Source organism: Pangasianodon hypophthalmus, chromosome 1 (assembly GCF_027358585.1).
Source record: "Pangasianodon hypophthalmus isolate fPanHyp1 chromosome 1, fPanHyp1.pri, whole genome shotgun sequence".
NCBI lineage: Eukaryota > Metazoa > Chordata > Actinopteri > Siluriformes > Pangasiidae > Pangasianodon > Pangasianodon hypophthalmus.
Window position 1 is genome coordinate 34,655,651 of NC_069710.1, and position 15,224 is coordinate 34,670,874.

A 15,224-nucleotide genomic window follows, 5' to 3' on the forward strand; every position below is an offset into this window, starting at 1 on the left:
CCTTTAATTGTTCGCTTATTAAAAGTTCTAGTGTTTGGGCAAGAGCTGATCATTTGGGTGTAGGCCTATAGTTATTAAGATGACAGGGTTCTCCACCTTTTAGCAGCAGGAGGTTTAAGAAGTAAGCATCTAAACCATCTGGGTCTGCAGATTTTCTAGGATTGAGTTTTTCACTATAAAATACAATATAGACAGATAGATAGATAGATAGCATTTATTGTCATTGTATTTCTACAACGAGATGAATGGAATGACGGGTCACATCTTCCCCCTATAAGGAGAGAAGAGGTCCTTAAAGCAGCCATGCAAGGCGCTAACTGCAATATTCATGCTATATCGTGCAGTCCAGACCTGCAGTTAAAACAGAGTATGAATATTTGTGTTTTTATCAACTTAATTAACTGTATTTATGTACTAATTATGTACTATCACATTTCAAGCCAACGTGTGTTTAATGGGTTGAAACCTGACTTTTCTGTCATGTTTTTCTCAATAAATTAATATTTTTCTCTTTTTTACTGTTATGATGCATCTTAGATCTATATATTTTATTCACATTTTACCTTATTATGATTGTTTTGTGTTTTTAAATGAATATGCCATTGATTGTTAAAATTCAAAGTTAGAACAATCTTATTTTCCCTCAGTAATTAGATTTGGTATTTAAATGTACAAAGTTAAGCAGAAAAAAGCACTTAACCAAAGAGGAAAAAATAGCTATTTATTTAATGATGCTCTCTTCAATATGCTCCCTCATTCTCCTTACATACAGAATAACAGTGAACTGATTAGAGTAATTAATGATAAGCATTATCCTCATCAGTGCAGCGTCATTAGTGCTAATTTAAAATAATAAATACTACATTTAGGTAGTTAGTAATACCTTTATGAAATAATTTTAAAATTACTTACTCAGCTTTTCTGGATGCTTTGACCACTGGCATCAGCCTCAGAAGACATCCATCTGATCTGTCATATTTCCTCAAATCAAACTCATCCAGATTCTCGTCTGAGTTCAGCAACACAAACGCCAGAGCTGACCACTGAGCAGGAGAGAGTCTGACTCCCCTGAGACGATTGTCATCTTTACTTTTCAGGTAATGCTGCACTTCCTGTACTAGAGAATGATCATTCAGTTCATTCAGACAGTGGAACAGATTGATGGATTTCTCTGGAGATGGATTCTTCCTGATCTTCTCCTTGATGAACTCGACTGTTTTCTGTTTGCTGTGAGAGCTGCTTCCTGTCGGGGGCATTAGGTCTCGTAAGAGAGTCTGATTGGACTCCAGTGAGAGACCCAGAAGGAAGCGGAGGAACAGGTCCAGGTGTCCATTCTCACTCTGTAAGGCCTTGTCCACTGCACTCCTCAGGAAATCAGACATGTTTGATTTGGTTAAAAGACCAAACCAGGTTTGAAGTGTTGCATTCTTTTTGTTAATGAAGGAGAGAAATGTGTATAAAGCAGCCAGAAACTCCTGAACACTCAGATGTACAAAGCTGAACACCTTCCCAAGGTGAAGCCCAAACTCCTCTCTGAAGATTTGGGTACACACTCCTGAGTACACTGACACTTCTCTGACATCAATGCCACACTCTCTCAGGTCTTCCTCATAGAAGATCAGGTTTCCTTTCTCCAGCTGTTGGAAAGCCAGTTTTCCCAGAGCCAGGATACTCTTTCTGGTCTTCCGTGGATCAGGGTCACATTTCTGATGGTACTTTTGGTCCTTGTGTTTGATCTGAAAGATCAGGAAGTGTGTGAACATTTGAGTCAGAGTCTTGGGGATCTCTTCACTCTCTGCTTCACCCAACATTCTCTCTAGAACAGTGGCTGAGATCCAGCAGAAGACTGGGATGTGGCACATGATGTAGAGGCTTCGTGAAGACTTCATGTGTCTGATGATTTTATTGGCCAGGCTCTGATCACTGATCCTCTTCCTGAAGTACTCCCCTTTCTGAGGATCACTGAACCCTCGTACCTCTGTTACCTGGTCTACACACTCAGGAGGGATCTGATTGGCTGCTCCAGGTCGAGAGGTTATCCAGAGGAGAGCAGAGGGAAGCAGATTACCCTTGATGAGGTTTGTCAGCAGAACATCCACTGAGGCTGACTCTGTCACATCACACAAACTCTCATTGTTCTGGAAATTTAGAGGAAGTCGACACTCATCCAGACCATCAAAGACGAATATCACTTTGTGAACATTACAGTCTATTAATTGCAATTCTTTTATTTCTGGGAAAAAGTGATGAAGAAGTTTCATCAGACTGAGATTTTTCTGCTTCATCAAATTCAGCTCTCTAAAGGGAAGTGGAAACATGAAGGTGACGTCCTGATTTGCTTTTCCTTCAGCCCAGTCCAGAATGAACTTCTGCACAGAGACTGTTTTTCCAATTCCAGCAACTCCTTTAGTCAGCACACTTCTGATGGACTTGTCTTTAAAGAGCTCATTACATTTGATGGGTGTCTCCTGTGTTGCTGGTCTCCTGGACGCTGTCTCAATCTGTCTCACCTCATGTTCATTATTGATGTCTCCACTCCAACCCTCTGTGATGTAGAGATCTGTGTAGATCTCATTCAGAAGTGCTGAGCTTCCATGCTGTGAGATTCCTTCAGTAATTCTTTTACATTTCTCTCTCAGTTTGGATTTGAGTTTTCGATGGTACACGACAAATCCTGATAAAAAGAAGAATAAAATGTAAACTCTATGATTATCTCTGTTGACTATTAATATTTTCATATCTGTATAGCATATGTAATCTCAGTACTGATCTGTTATTATATTCTGTTGATAAAAGCACATCATTATGATGTGTTTAATAAATTTAGAGCAGTTTCCTTCCTCTAAAGTTACAGTGATGTTATAACCCCATGAGCTCTTACTGTTCTGCAGTGTGTGAGCGAGATCTGTGTGGTTCATGTTCTTCAGGACGTGCAGTGTGATCTTCAGCGCTCCCTCTCTGACACTGCTCTGATCCTCCTCACCCTCCACCTCCCTCTCAGAGCATGCTGGGTAATCTGGACTCAGGAGCTTCTTAAATCTCTTCAGCTCATTCTTTAACAGAGTGATGACTTTGTGCTCCAGATCCTGATTTGAAACAGAAAGAAAAAAATACAAAAACACTATAATGTCACATGAATATGTGTTCATTACTGAAAACTTTATTTTACTGAAAATATAAAACTACATTTTTCTATAATTAATCATAAAACTTCTACAAGCAGATATAATAAATAAAAAGGTTTTGCACTAAATACAGCTTTGGGATTTTAAAATCGTGTATTCCAGGCCTATTCAATAGGTGGCATCCAGACAAACTGGTTTCAGCTGAGGGCACAGACGAGCAAAATAATGAAGGAGAGTCATGGAGCATTTCTATGTGTTTGAAAGCAATGAGGAAAACACAATACACTCGTGTTCTCTCTTAGTGTTGCTCAGTATTTTGTTCTGTCACATTGCAGTGAGAGTGGAATAGGTGTAATGATTACTCAAATCTCTGGCAGCAGACAGATAGAGATATTAATGAAAATGCTGGGATTAGGAAAAGTTGCACACACACACCTTGAATATGGCCTCCAAATGACTCTTCTCACTGATTTTTGATTTATTCTTCTGCAGTCTATGAACAAACAAAACACTTGTTAAACCTTTAACAAGGACTATAAATCATATTCATAACTACAAACACAAAGCAGTGAATACACAGATATTTGAGAGATGTTTGATTATGAGAGTGTGAGTGATAAAACACTGCACTCATACATTAAACTGTCCTCACCTCAGATCAGTAGCACAGTCTGTGTCTCTAAAGTGTATTGGATGACCCATTGACGCGTCACTCTTCATGGACACACAGCTGGGTTCAGGTGAGTCTGATCTCTCACCCTGAATCAGACTAAACACACAACCACTGCATCATTATTACTGTTCTGCAGCAATACTGAATAATTCAACTGTAGTTACAATCTGATGATATTCCTTATTAACACTGATACGATTCTTTAACCTTCATACTTTATCCAGCTACAGGGACAACTTGGGGTTAGACGTGTTGCTCAGGAGCTTAATGTCACTAATCATCAGCTGGTTTTGAACATCTTGAGACAAAGCTGCTGAATTAAACTATTCACTAGTCGCTTTTCACAGAAACACATCAGAGTCTGATCTGTTTAGTGTTGGTGAATGTGAGAACATTTCTGTTTTTCACTGAGTCACACCCTTCACTCACCTCTCATCTTTCTTTAAGCGCTGGTTCACAGACACACTCATGTTGGAGGTATTATCTCGCATGATTACACCTTTAAACCTACACACACACACACACACAGAGAGAGAGAGAGAGAGAGAGAATTTGAATTTAAGAACTCACTTTATTTGTTCAGTCAGATAATAATTCACAATACTAATAAAAAAAAAAAAACAATAATTACAAGGAAAGGAGCATGAAAATAAAATCAAATCCATTTCAAACAGTAAAAGGGAAAAAAAGAATAAAGACAAAGTATGGGGATATGGAGTGTATTTCCGGTCGAGTGGAGGAGCTTAAAAAGGCGTCTTCTGAAAGACATGGCGTAGTTTAGTGACGGCTGTTTGCAGCCCAAAGAACTAGCGATTGTAAAAACATTGCAGATGTACAAATGAAGCACTGAGCCCAGTGACACCATTTTAAAAGAACTAGCGATTTTCCCCAATTGGAAGAGACGCCTGACGCTCCAGCGCTTCATTAGAGAGAGAAACACTGCAGGACACATATTTACTTCACTCCAACATGGCGGTGTTAAATCTAACCCTGTATCATCACACGCTTCACTTACAGGGAAATCAGCTCCTACAGTAAACTGTGGAAGTTACAACTTCAGTGCAAATCAACTGAACTGTTCTTCATCTAGTGCACATTCACAACATTCACATATTAGAGCTTTACATTTACATACTTACTGTGTTTTTCTCCTGCCAGTGATTTGCTTCCTTATTCCACAAAATGGCGTTTCTCTTAAACCGAAACTTGTTTAGTCCATAGAGGAGGAAGTCAGGAGGTGGAGTCAAAGAATACACACACACACACACATTTCCTTATCATACCAACTGAAAAACACACATACAAACACACATATAGAGTAATGAAGATGTTCTTGCATGATCCAACCTGCTTTCAGTTTATATCTACAGTATGTGGTGTTATGTGTCTACATATTGTGTGAATGTAAATATGTGAGGTAACTTATATACACACAACATGTACAATTATCTCTAAATATAGTAATTTTAGACACATACATACAAATAAAATACACACACAGGTGAACAGATTAAAATGTTAGAAAGTTAAACATGTTTCAATCATAAAATGTTAAAATTTAAAAAAGAAAATCTGATTTTAGCTTGTACTTGTACTTAAGGGGGAATGTAGTTGAGGGCTGTAGTAGCCTGTGCTCACTGTTTGCAGTGGAATTAATTGAACACATTTTATTCCAGAAAATAAAAATTTAAATAGCTCATTTCTCCTCTCACCATCTCTTATCATGAGCTGTAGTTGTGTTCATTGTGCATGTCTTTCCACATCTTTATCCACTGAATTCTTTGCTTGGGAGTTTTTCATTTCTGTTCATTTCTGTTCATTTTCAAGCACAATCTAGGTGTTAACAGGTCAGAGGTAGAATTACAGTTACTGTTTTATAAAAAAAAAAAAAAAAAAAAAAAAGACTTTTAATTCATAATATTTACAGATTATACACTGATCAGCCGTAACATTATGACCACTGACAGGTGAAGTGAATAATATTGTTTATCTCGTTACAATAGCACCTGTAAGGGGTTGAGATATATTAGGCACCAAGTGACCAGTCGTCTCTCTCCTTTTTATCCTCACCCCAGCTCACTGCAACACAGAAGACTCATTAGTAGAATTCGCCACAGGTGTGCATTCCTTATCACACACCTTCTCCACCCTCCATTCACAAACCGTCACTCAACCATGCCACTGCTTCCACATACCCCAAACACCGGACTCAGGCTGGGGAGCCATCTGGCCTGCCACCAACTTTTACCTGAGTGAAAGCCTGCTGGCATGGCTCTGTCCACTGGAACAGATCTAGCGCCCCCTTTTTAGTGAGATCAGTCAGCAAGCTGGTGACATCCGAATAATTAGGCACAAAACTACAATAGCAGCCAGCCAGCCCCAGAAACTGTTTCACCTCCTTTTTGGTCTTGGGTCTCGGGTAGGTCGCAATCACTGCTGTCTTATCAATTTGGGGATGCACCTGCTCATGGCCCAAGTGGAAGCCCAGATACTTCCACTTACCCAATCGCACACTTTCCTGGGTTCACCGTGAGTCCCGCCTGCCTCAGCGATCTCAGAAAAGCCCTCAGGTTCTGCCAATCATTACTGTAGATAATGTCATCTAAATAGGCAGTGGCATGAACAGCGCGTGGACGGAGGATTCTGTCCATGAGTTGCTGGAACGTTGCAGGGGCCCCGAACAACCCAAAAGGAAGGGTTACCAATTGGTGTAACCCAAAATGAGTGGAAAAGGCCATTTTTTGCGAGATATTGGAGTCAAGGGGATCTGCCAATATCCCTCTGTTAAATTCAGTGTTGAATAAAAGTGAGCTGCGCCTAACCGATCGAGCAGCTCGTCAATGCAAGGCATTGGGTATGTGTCAAACTTAGACACCGCGTTGTCTTTTCTAAAGTCCACACAAAAACGGACAGTCCCATTGGCCTCGGGCACCAAAACCACTGGGCTGCTCCAGTCACTGTGGGACTCCTCGATTACTCCTATGTCAAGCACAGCCTTAAGTTCATCCTGAGTCACTTTTTTTGTGTTTGGGCAGATGATAGGGGCAGCTGCGTACTACGACCCCTTGGGTTGTCTCTATGTGGTGCTCTATGAGATCATTGCGACCGGGGAAAGGCGAGAACACGTCGGAAAACTCTGCTTGCAATTTAGCCACATCCGTGATTTGGGAGAGAGAGGTGGTCTCCATAAGGGACCGAGGTGGATTGAGCCGCTGTTTTTAGATTTACCTGAAGGCCTAGCTCCTCCCTCTGCGGAATAACCATCAACAAAGCCACGGGAACCACCTCCCTCCAGGGTTTAATAGGTTAAGGTGGTACACCTGCCGCGCCCCGCCTCTATCTGTTCGCCTTACCTCATAGTCGACATCCCCAACCCGTCATGTGACCTGAAAGGGCCCTTGCCACTTGGCAAGTAATTTAGAGCTCGACGTGGGTAGTAAAATGAACACTTTATCTCCCGATGCAAACTCGGGATTGACGTTCTTGCGCCTGTAGCAAATTCTCCTGGGTTATGTGGCCTAAAGTGTGGAGTTTTGCTCTCAGGTCAAGAACGTATTTAATTTAGTTTTTACTGTTAGAAGGTCCCTCCTCCCAGTTTTCCCGAATGACGTCGAGCACACCGCGAGGCTTCCGCCCATACGATAATTCGAAAGGGGAAAACCCTGTGGAGGCTTGCAGGACCTCTCGCACTGCAGATAACGGGGACTCTAGCCACTTATCCATGCATCGTCGTGAACAAATTTACAAAACATGTTTAAAGAATTGGATTATGGTGAGCTGCCTGGAATAATAATTCCCGATGGCTCTTCGGAACCAACATCTGGGTCATTTCCTCTTGTGATTGAGTGTCCTGCATCACTTGATATAACCTATCCTTAATAATTGAAAAATAAGAGTGGGAGAGCACAGCTATATTTGCTGACCATCGATTACCCTCACTTGGTCAAAGGCGTGCATTGTGTGACTGCTCCAAGGAGAAATCCCTGAGAGAAATCCCCACCAAGAGGGGAGGAGTGAGCTCCCCCGGCTCTCCATGTCCCCATGGAGCTGATGTCGATGTCACGATCTCCCACGAGGTCGATCACATACTCGGCACCGCACCCCTCAACCAGCAGCTACCTCCAGGAGGTGTCCTGGAGCTTCTGGGCGAAAGCAAATGGGCGGCTGAGCTTGTGGAAGGTCTGCGAATGGCCAACCTGTTGCGAAACCGCCCATTTCAGGTCCGGGTAGTCCAGCATATTGGCGACTGGCAGCTGCTGGGCCACGAGTTGGGCTTCCCCAGTCAGGAACGGCAACAGGCGGGCCGCCCACTGACCCTCGGTCCAGCCCCACGCCACCGTGGAGCGCTTGTACAGCTCCAGGAAGGCTTCCGGATCATCCTGCGGTCCCATCTTGGTAAAGGCACGTGGGGCATGGCCATGGCAGCCGCTGGGTCCGCGGCTGGGATACCGGCCTGCTGGACCAGGCCCTGGAGCACCAGCCTATCCGCTGCCTGTGCATCGAGCAGTTCTTTGATCCGCTGCTCCTGGTCTCAGCACAGCTGGAGGAGGGCCTGATGCTGGGTCTGGTGGAGGCTGGAGAGGGACGTGATGATATTGGCCAGTGGTGAGGACTCCATGCTGATGTTTCCTCAATTCTCCTGGGATTCAGTACCAGTGTGAAAACTTCACAGGTTCACAGGTGGAAATGAGAAAGCAGGAGGCAGGCTTGTAAACAATTTAGAGGCGTTTCAGAGAAATTTGGACTTTGACTTTCACTTAAACCGGAACACACACACACACACACACACACACACACACACACACACATCAGTGATAAAGCCCTGTCAGATTAGAGTCATATAAAGTTTGTGCCCCCTCCATTGGCTCTAAACTCCAGTAAACTCCTCTGTGTGTGTGAGTGTGTGTGTGTTTCTTATTGACATCACAGATATCTATATTAGAGCCCTAGCTCATACTGTTTAGAAGCATATTGATACTGATTTCCATTAAGAGCCATTTTTTGTTTGAAATTATTATTTTATTATTTATTATTTTCTGTATTTTTTTATTTCACTATTATTTTCTTCTTTTATTTTACTTTTTTAATTTAATGGATATGTTTTATTTTTTCAAGCATTTCTTTACATAGAACCAATGATCTGCCAACAGAATAAAAGAATTTAAAGATTGAAATTATTTTTTTAAAAAGTCTATAAATAGGTTTGATATTTTGCAAAATTTGTTTATTATTTTTTATTTTGATTAAAGGTTTTAATAATTGTATATTTGTTTTAATGTTATTGTGATATTCAATTAAATATGTCACTCAATTAAATTTATCACTATTTAAAATATTTTCTCTTGAGAATCATTTGTAGCCTTTAGATCAGTTTCATTCATATTTCTGATTGTTGTTCAGGGATCTGTAACTACATGTTTAAGCTTGTTGCTGGGGTTACAATTCACATAATTACAGTGATTTAGAACCTAAATCTACTTTAGAGGCATCCAATTAGAAACGAGTATTCTCTGTCTGATCACATATTACACATTCCAGCATGTTCTTATACCATATAAACACAGTGTGTGTGTGTGTGCGTAATGAGATTACTCTTGCCTGCAAGCGCGTTTTTCTTCTCTCTGATTCATGAAATCGACTTGAGCTTTACAAACATTCCCCACATAATTTCTCTAGAGTACACATCTCCTCACACACACACACACACACACACACACACTGTAATCACAAAGACACCTCTTTCTGATGAGGTTCCTGTCACTACACTGTGGCTGTGTCCTAAATTGACAGACATGAACTGGACACTAGGGGGCGCTGCAGCTAGCACAGGAGTACACTTATCAAACATTTAGCTCAAAAGTTGTTCACACTAGTGAAGGAGTCTCCAGTGTCAGAACATTGTAACAGTTAGAGGTAAAGTTGTAACTTACTGTTATAGGAAAATAATCAACTTCAGGGCAGTAACTCCGCTTCATCACGCCACCCTGTCATATTTTATTCCGTACTTATTGTAGCCTGTATAGCGCTAATAACTTGCTAGCTAAAAGGACTAGCGATTTTGTATGAAGACATTAAACATGACTGGTACATTTTCCACTTGCAGTGCATTATGGGTAACACAAACAGATAATGAAATTACCTAGAGTTTTCATTAGAAGAGATTCTGTGTTCTAGTCTTTTTTAAAACACACATGGTTGAGAGATTGTGATTGGCTATATATTTACTGTATCTGGCAGATGCCCTTATCCAGAGCAGCTTACAATTATCTTATTTATATAACTGAGCAGTTGAAGGTTAAGGGCCTTGCTCAAGAGCCCAGGAGTGGCAGCTTGGCACTGCTGGGATTTGAATTCTCAACCTTCCAATCAGCAGTACAACGTCTTAACCACTAAGCTACCACTTCATGCTATCCACTGTATGCTACACCAAACTGACCGGGCACCACAACAAAAAAAGGCTGCCCACTGCTCCGGGTGTTTGTTCACGGTGTGTGTGTTCACTACTGTGGGTTAAATGCAGAGCACAAATTCCGAGTATGGGTCACCATACTTGGCCACACGTCACATTCACATTCACATTCAAGGTCAAGCAACACAAGCAAGGAGACACAACCCTGATCAGAGGCCTGTAGTACGTAATTTACCACTTTAACCAGCGCTGTCTCTGTGCTATGATGAGGCCTAAATCCTGACTGATACATTTCATTAATTTATTTTTATGTAGGTACAGTATGAGCATAACTGCGGTGCTACAACCTTTTTAAGATTTGATGAGGGGTTTGATAACTGCTAGTTTAAAAGATTTAGGTACATAGCTAGTGCTTCTGGAATTATCTGTTTGAAGAAACGTGTAGGTAGGGGATCTAGTATACAATGATGATTTTGATCAGGAAATTAATGAATAAATAAATTAGTTGGGTCTCTCAAAGGTGAGTAAAACATTCTAATCACTGATCTGATATGGTTATATTATAGTATCAAATTGGCTGGTTTTAAATTTTTAGTCTGAATTTTTTGCCTGATATTTTCAATTTCATCATTGAAAAAATTTCATGAAGTCATTGCTGCTACATATTCATGGTGTGTGTGTTTCTGTGGTGATCTTATTCCTAGTTAATTTTGCTACAGTATTAAATAAGAATCTAGGATCATTTTTGTTATCTTCTATTAGGGTGAAGAGATATGTTGATCTAGATGAGAGCTTATATATATGTACATATAGATAGATATTCTATAGCTCAGCAGGTTCTCCTTCCATGCTGTTTGAAATATTACCAATTTAGTTTGATACGATTTACATTTTCAACTGGTCTATTTTAAGGTGTGTATGATCATTATAGGCTATTTTTTATTTATATTTTATTGTGGATATTTTATGTTTTCTGGAAATCATGACATTAAACATGCAGTTAATAAATTATCAGACCCTATCAGAGAATGATGTTAATTCTCTGTTAAATATATAATGTAATAATCTATAAGCCTAGGCATATTTAAAGACAGATTAAAGATTAATCATTGCCAAGAGCAGTCTGATCTGCCTGTGGACTTCTGTGTTCACTTTAAACCAGTTTTTTCAATACTGAAACTTTAAATCTAAGAAAAGAACAAAAGTTTCCATTGGTAAGAAAGGAGAAAATGGAGTTCATTCAATGCTACTTTGAGGAAGAATATTCATATTTACACATTCACACACGAAATGACTTTCTACACTGAAAAAAGCTGATTGAATCCACACTCTCACCTGAGCTGAGGATCAAACTCAGATTGCTGGCTTTCTACAGCAGCCACATTACTGCTGTACTATTCTACCACACACCTTTCAGCCCTGTTCATTTAAATACTATAGATATAGCACCTGTATATGTGACTTGATCACACTCACTTTACATAATTCAGTCTTGTAATCAGAAACTTTTAAATTAAGTTTAGCATTAGCAGTGAAATCCCGTTATGATGAGAAATGTAATATTTTTATGTAAACCATACCTCATATTTTCTCTTAAATCTAAGCGAACACACATTGCATTGTTGTCAGTGTGCTGTGTGTTGAGCTGCAGTGTGTTGTTCCAGGCGCCACCTGGTGGATGTTGTGTGAAGCACAACAAATGAATTTAAACTCTAAGAAGCGAGACTGCAGGGTGCCGCGTGATCACACGTGACGAATCGCGTGAAACCACGTGAAAAAACGTCCAGTGAAAGTCACATCATCAGTCATTAATAAAGTATATTCAACTGGTTCAACTGGAAAGTTATTCCCAAGTGTAAACCTCAGAGGTTTTATAAACACAGCGTATGTTTTTAAACTCTTGGTTCTTGGTAGGACCGTAATATCAGATTATTAACTTTTTAAAACTTATTGAACATATTCTAATCAATGAACACCAATTAACAGTACACATCTTCCTCATAAAAAATCACACTAGTGCAGAATTTCAAACTGATTGCTGTAGATGTTTAAAATCCATTCCATAAGAGGACTAAATTTAACCAAAACAATTCACACACTAAAGTCATAAACACTCACTATGAGCGTGTGATGATGGTTTCTTAGGGTGAAACACTTTAACTGGAGGATTTTATGGGTTTTTTGGCATGTTTTTATGCATTAGTTCGTTTATCATCCCGTTTCAGTGCTAAATATCTTCAACACAGAACATTTAGAGTGAAAAGAAAAGAAAGCTTAAGAATGCAGCAAACAGGAGCTGTGATATTTTATTCTTTTATTCTTTTTTCTTCTTCTTTAAGTGTGTTATAAAAGTGTAAAAGAAGGGAAAGCATTAGCAGCAGTGGAACAGTGTTAGTGTATATTATCAGGAACACTTGTGTCTGTGGGGAACGATGTCACGGAGTGAAGTCACACAATGAAGCATTTTGATGCCATAGAGGTGTTTCTGCTTCTGGACCAGAACATTTCTCTCTCTCTCTCACACACACACACACACACACACACACACACACTGTGTTCAGATGAAGCTGAAGATTAATCACCTACTACGAGTTTGTAAGTTTGCAGAAATGACAGAGAAGCTAAAAGGACATTGAGGGAAGCGGGAGAGAAAACTATTAGTTTGGATAAAACAAGTTTTGTGTGTAATTAGAGGTCATGTGACCAGAAAGACGTTAGAAGAAAGATGTTACTGATGTGGTGGAGAAAAGATTGAACACAGTTAAGAGCTGATTTTACTTTAATGTCCTCATTGTAATTTGTGTTAAAAAGTAAGAGGAAATGATGAGGGCAATATGTTTTTTTAATTGTTAAGCAGCTATTTGTTATGCTGAATGTTTGTGTTGTATTAACTCTTATTCATGTCTTTCTCATGCGAGAGCGAGGCCAGAGAAGCTCAGATGAGAGAAGAGGCTCCGGTGGAGGAAAGCTTTCAGCCTCAAAAGGAGAAGATGGTGCTGGAGTTTTGTGCAGGTGTTTAACTGGAGTTTCTCAGCAGAACATTGATTGAAATGACCTGTGTAGAGTTCACACCTCTGTGGTGTTCAAATGCCGAGCAAAACACAGGGCATGATGACTCTTCCACGCATGCGCAGAAGGACACTTCCGGCCTTACGGACGTTACCGCGCGATTTTTATTTTTACTTGTCTGGAGTCATCCGACATTACGCTTAAAGGAAAGGTGAAAACACACATAATATTAACTTACCGCTTAAAAGAAGCTTTTCAATCTCCATCCAGTTTATAGTGCTTCTTAGTCCTCTGGTGGTAGATCGCTAGTTTTTGTCCCAAATTCCATCAGTAAGTTAGGAGTTGTAGACTGTTCATTCTAACGGACATCATTAGCGAGGGATCTGTTTCGGTTCACTAGCTAGTTGGCAATTTCAGTAGGCAGTGAAATAACTAACACTTTGGTGGTAGCTAGCAAGTTAGCGAATGTAGCTGTGTACAGATTCATTTGAAGATGATGCACTACTAAAAGGAAACAAGTCTGGTTGTGGTAATGCTAGCTAATAAGCTACACATTAGCTGTTAGGGTGATTTTTCTTAAATGTACAGAGCCAAAGCAACACAAGTAGGGGAGAGTCAACTGGAAGAACTTGTTGAAAAACTGGATGCCCAGGTCTGTGACTTACAGTCATTCTCTGTAGAATTATATTGTACTATGTGTGTTTTTTTGTAGCTGTAAAGCAATGTTTTTAAACTAAATGGTGTCATGGCTCACTTGTTGACACTCCATAACCTGTGTTTCTTGGCAGACCATGGATGTAATTTCACACAGGAGCTCTACTGTTCTTCATGCTCTTCCCTTGTACATGAGAGAGACAGCTTCAATTTCAAACACCATTCTGGTCATTTATTTTGAGTTTTATTTGAACTTTTACAAGCACTACTGCTGCAAACCTAAACTAAACACCTTACAAAGGTTTACCCCAGTTCAGTTGTTTCAGTTTCTTTATGAAATAGTTGACTGTTGTCCATTATTTACTGTGTTTCATAGGACACTGATGCATTGGGGCCGTGCACAAAGGGCATGAAAATGGGAATCCTTGAAGTGGTAAATGACTGCACTGCTCACTCAGGATCAAATTCCACGGTGGTCAATGTGGCAGTCGTATTGGAAGAGGAAGTAGTTATGGACAATCTGGGAGACTCCATAAAAGCCTTCATTCTCCTCTTTGGTCTGCTTTATGCTCTTAACATAGAGTATCCCAAGGACTTAAGGTACACCTTTGAAGCCGTCCAGAAAATCTTTGTGAACCTTGGAAGTGAGTGCACTGCAAGAGTGCAGTCTCTAAAGAACAAATTATTGCAGCTGTAATTTAAACATTTTCATGCCAGTGATTATTTTTGGCAATACTGCAGTTGGAAACAGATGTCTGACAATTATTTGAACTTTTTGGCAGAGTTGCTGAACAGCATGGTTGAACTTTCACACCAGATGTTTGACAGACTTGAATTCTTCTTAGAATTGTTGAATTTGGTTTTACATGGTTGAACTTTTGCACAAGATGTTTCAGAAATCTGTCCATTTAAATGAACAGAAATCATTTAATTAATCCTTTATTTTAATGTATTTTAAACGGTACTGTAAGGAACCAAATTTCTTTTGATCTAAAGCAAAGGCATTTGATTTTGAAGTGAACCTGTAAGACCTTTAGATGGAGAAGTGAAATTAGTAAGCTTTGTAAATCAGAGTTCTCATGCACTTTTCTGCAGTTCAAACCAGTTTGCTCTAGGTGATATTATTGCGTAGTCTGGTACTAAAATGCAGTAATGATATATTTCATTTACATATGTATTACTTTAACATGCACAGTGTGCACATATTCTGTTTTAAATTGTTCTTTTGTACACAGAACTTCCAGTTCAAATCAGGATGCTGTAAAATAAATGTATGTAAAATATACATACAGAATTTTCTAATTGCACTTGAGCTTTTACAGTGTATTGTATCTCTTGTATTCTGTTTTGCACA

The 15,224-nt window shown here is 39.8% G+C and overlaps 1 protein-coding gene and 1 long non-coding RNA gene across 2 annotated transcripts in view; both read right to left on the minus strand.

Moving 5' to 3' along the window:
- LOC117597395 (uncharacterized) overlaps positions 1-15,224 on the minus strand; it is a 273,283-nt gene that overhangs the window by 78,730 nt on the left and 179,329 nt on the right. The window lies entirely within an intron of this gene.
- LOC128318627 (uncharacterized) lies at positions 3,759-5,032 on the minus strand. Its single transcript, XR_008302034.1, has 3 exons — positions 4,938-5,032; positions 4,228-4,305; positions 3,759-3,894 (listed from the first exon to the last, which is right to left on the minus strand). It is a non-coding gene; the product is annotated as an uncharacterized LOC128318627 (long non-coding RNA).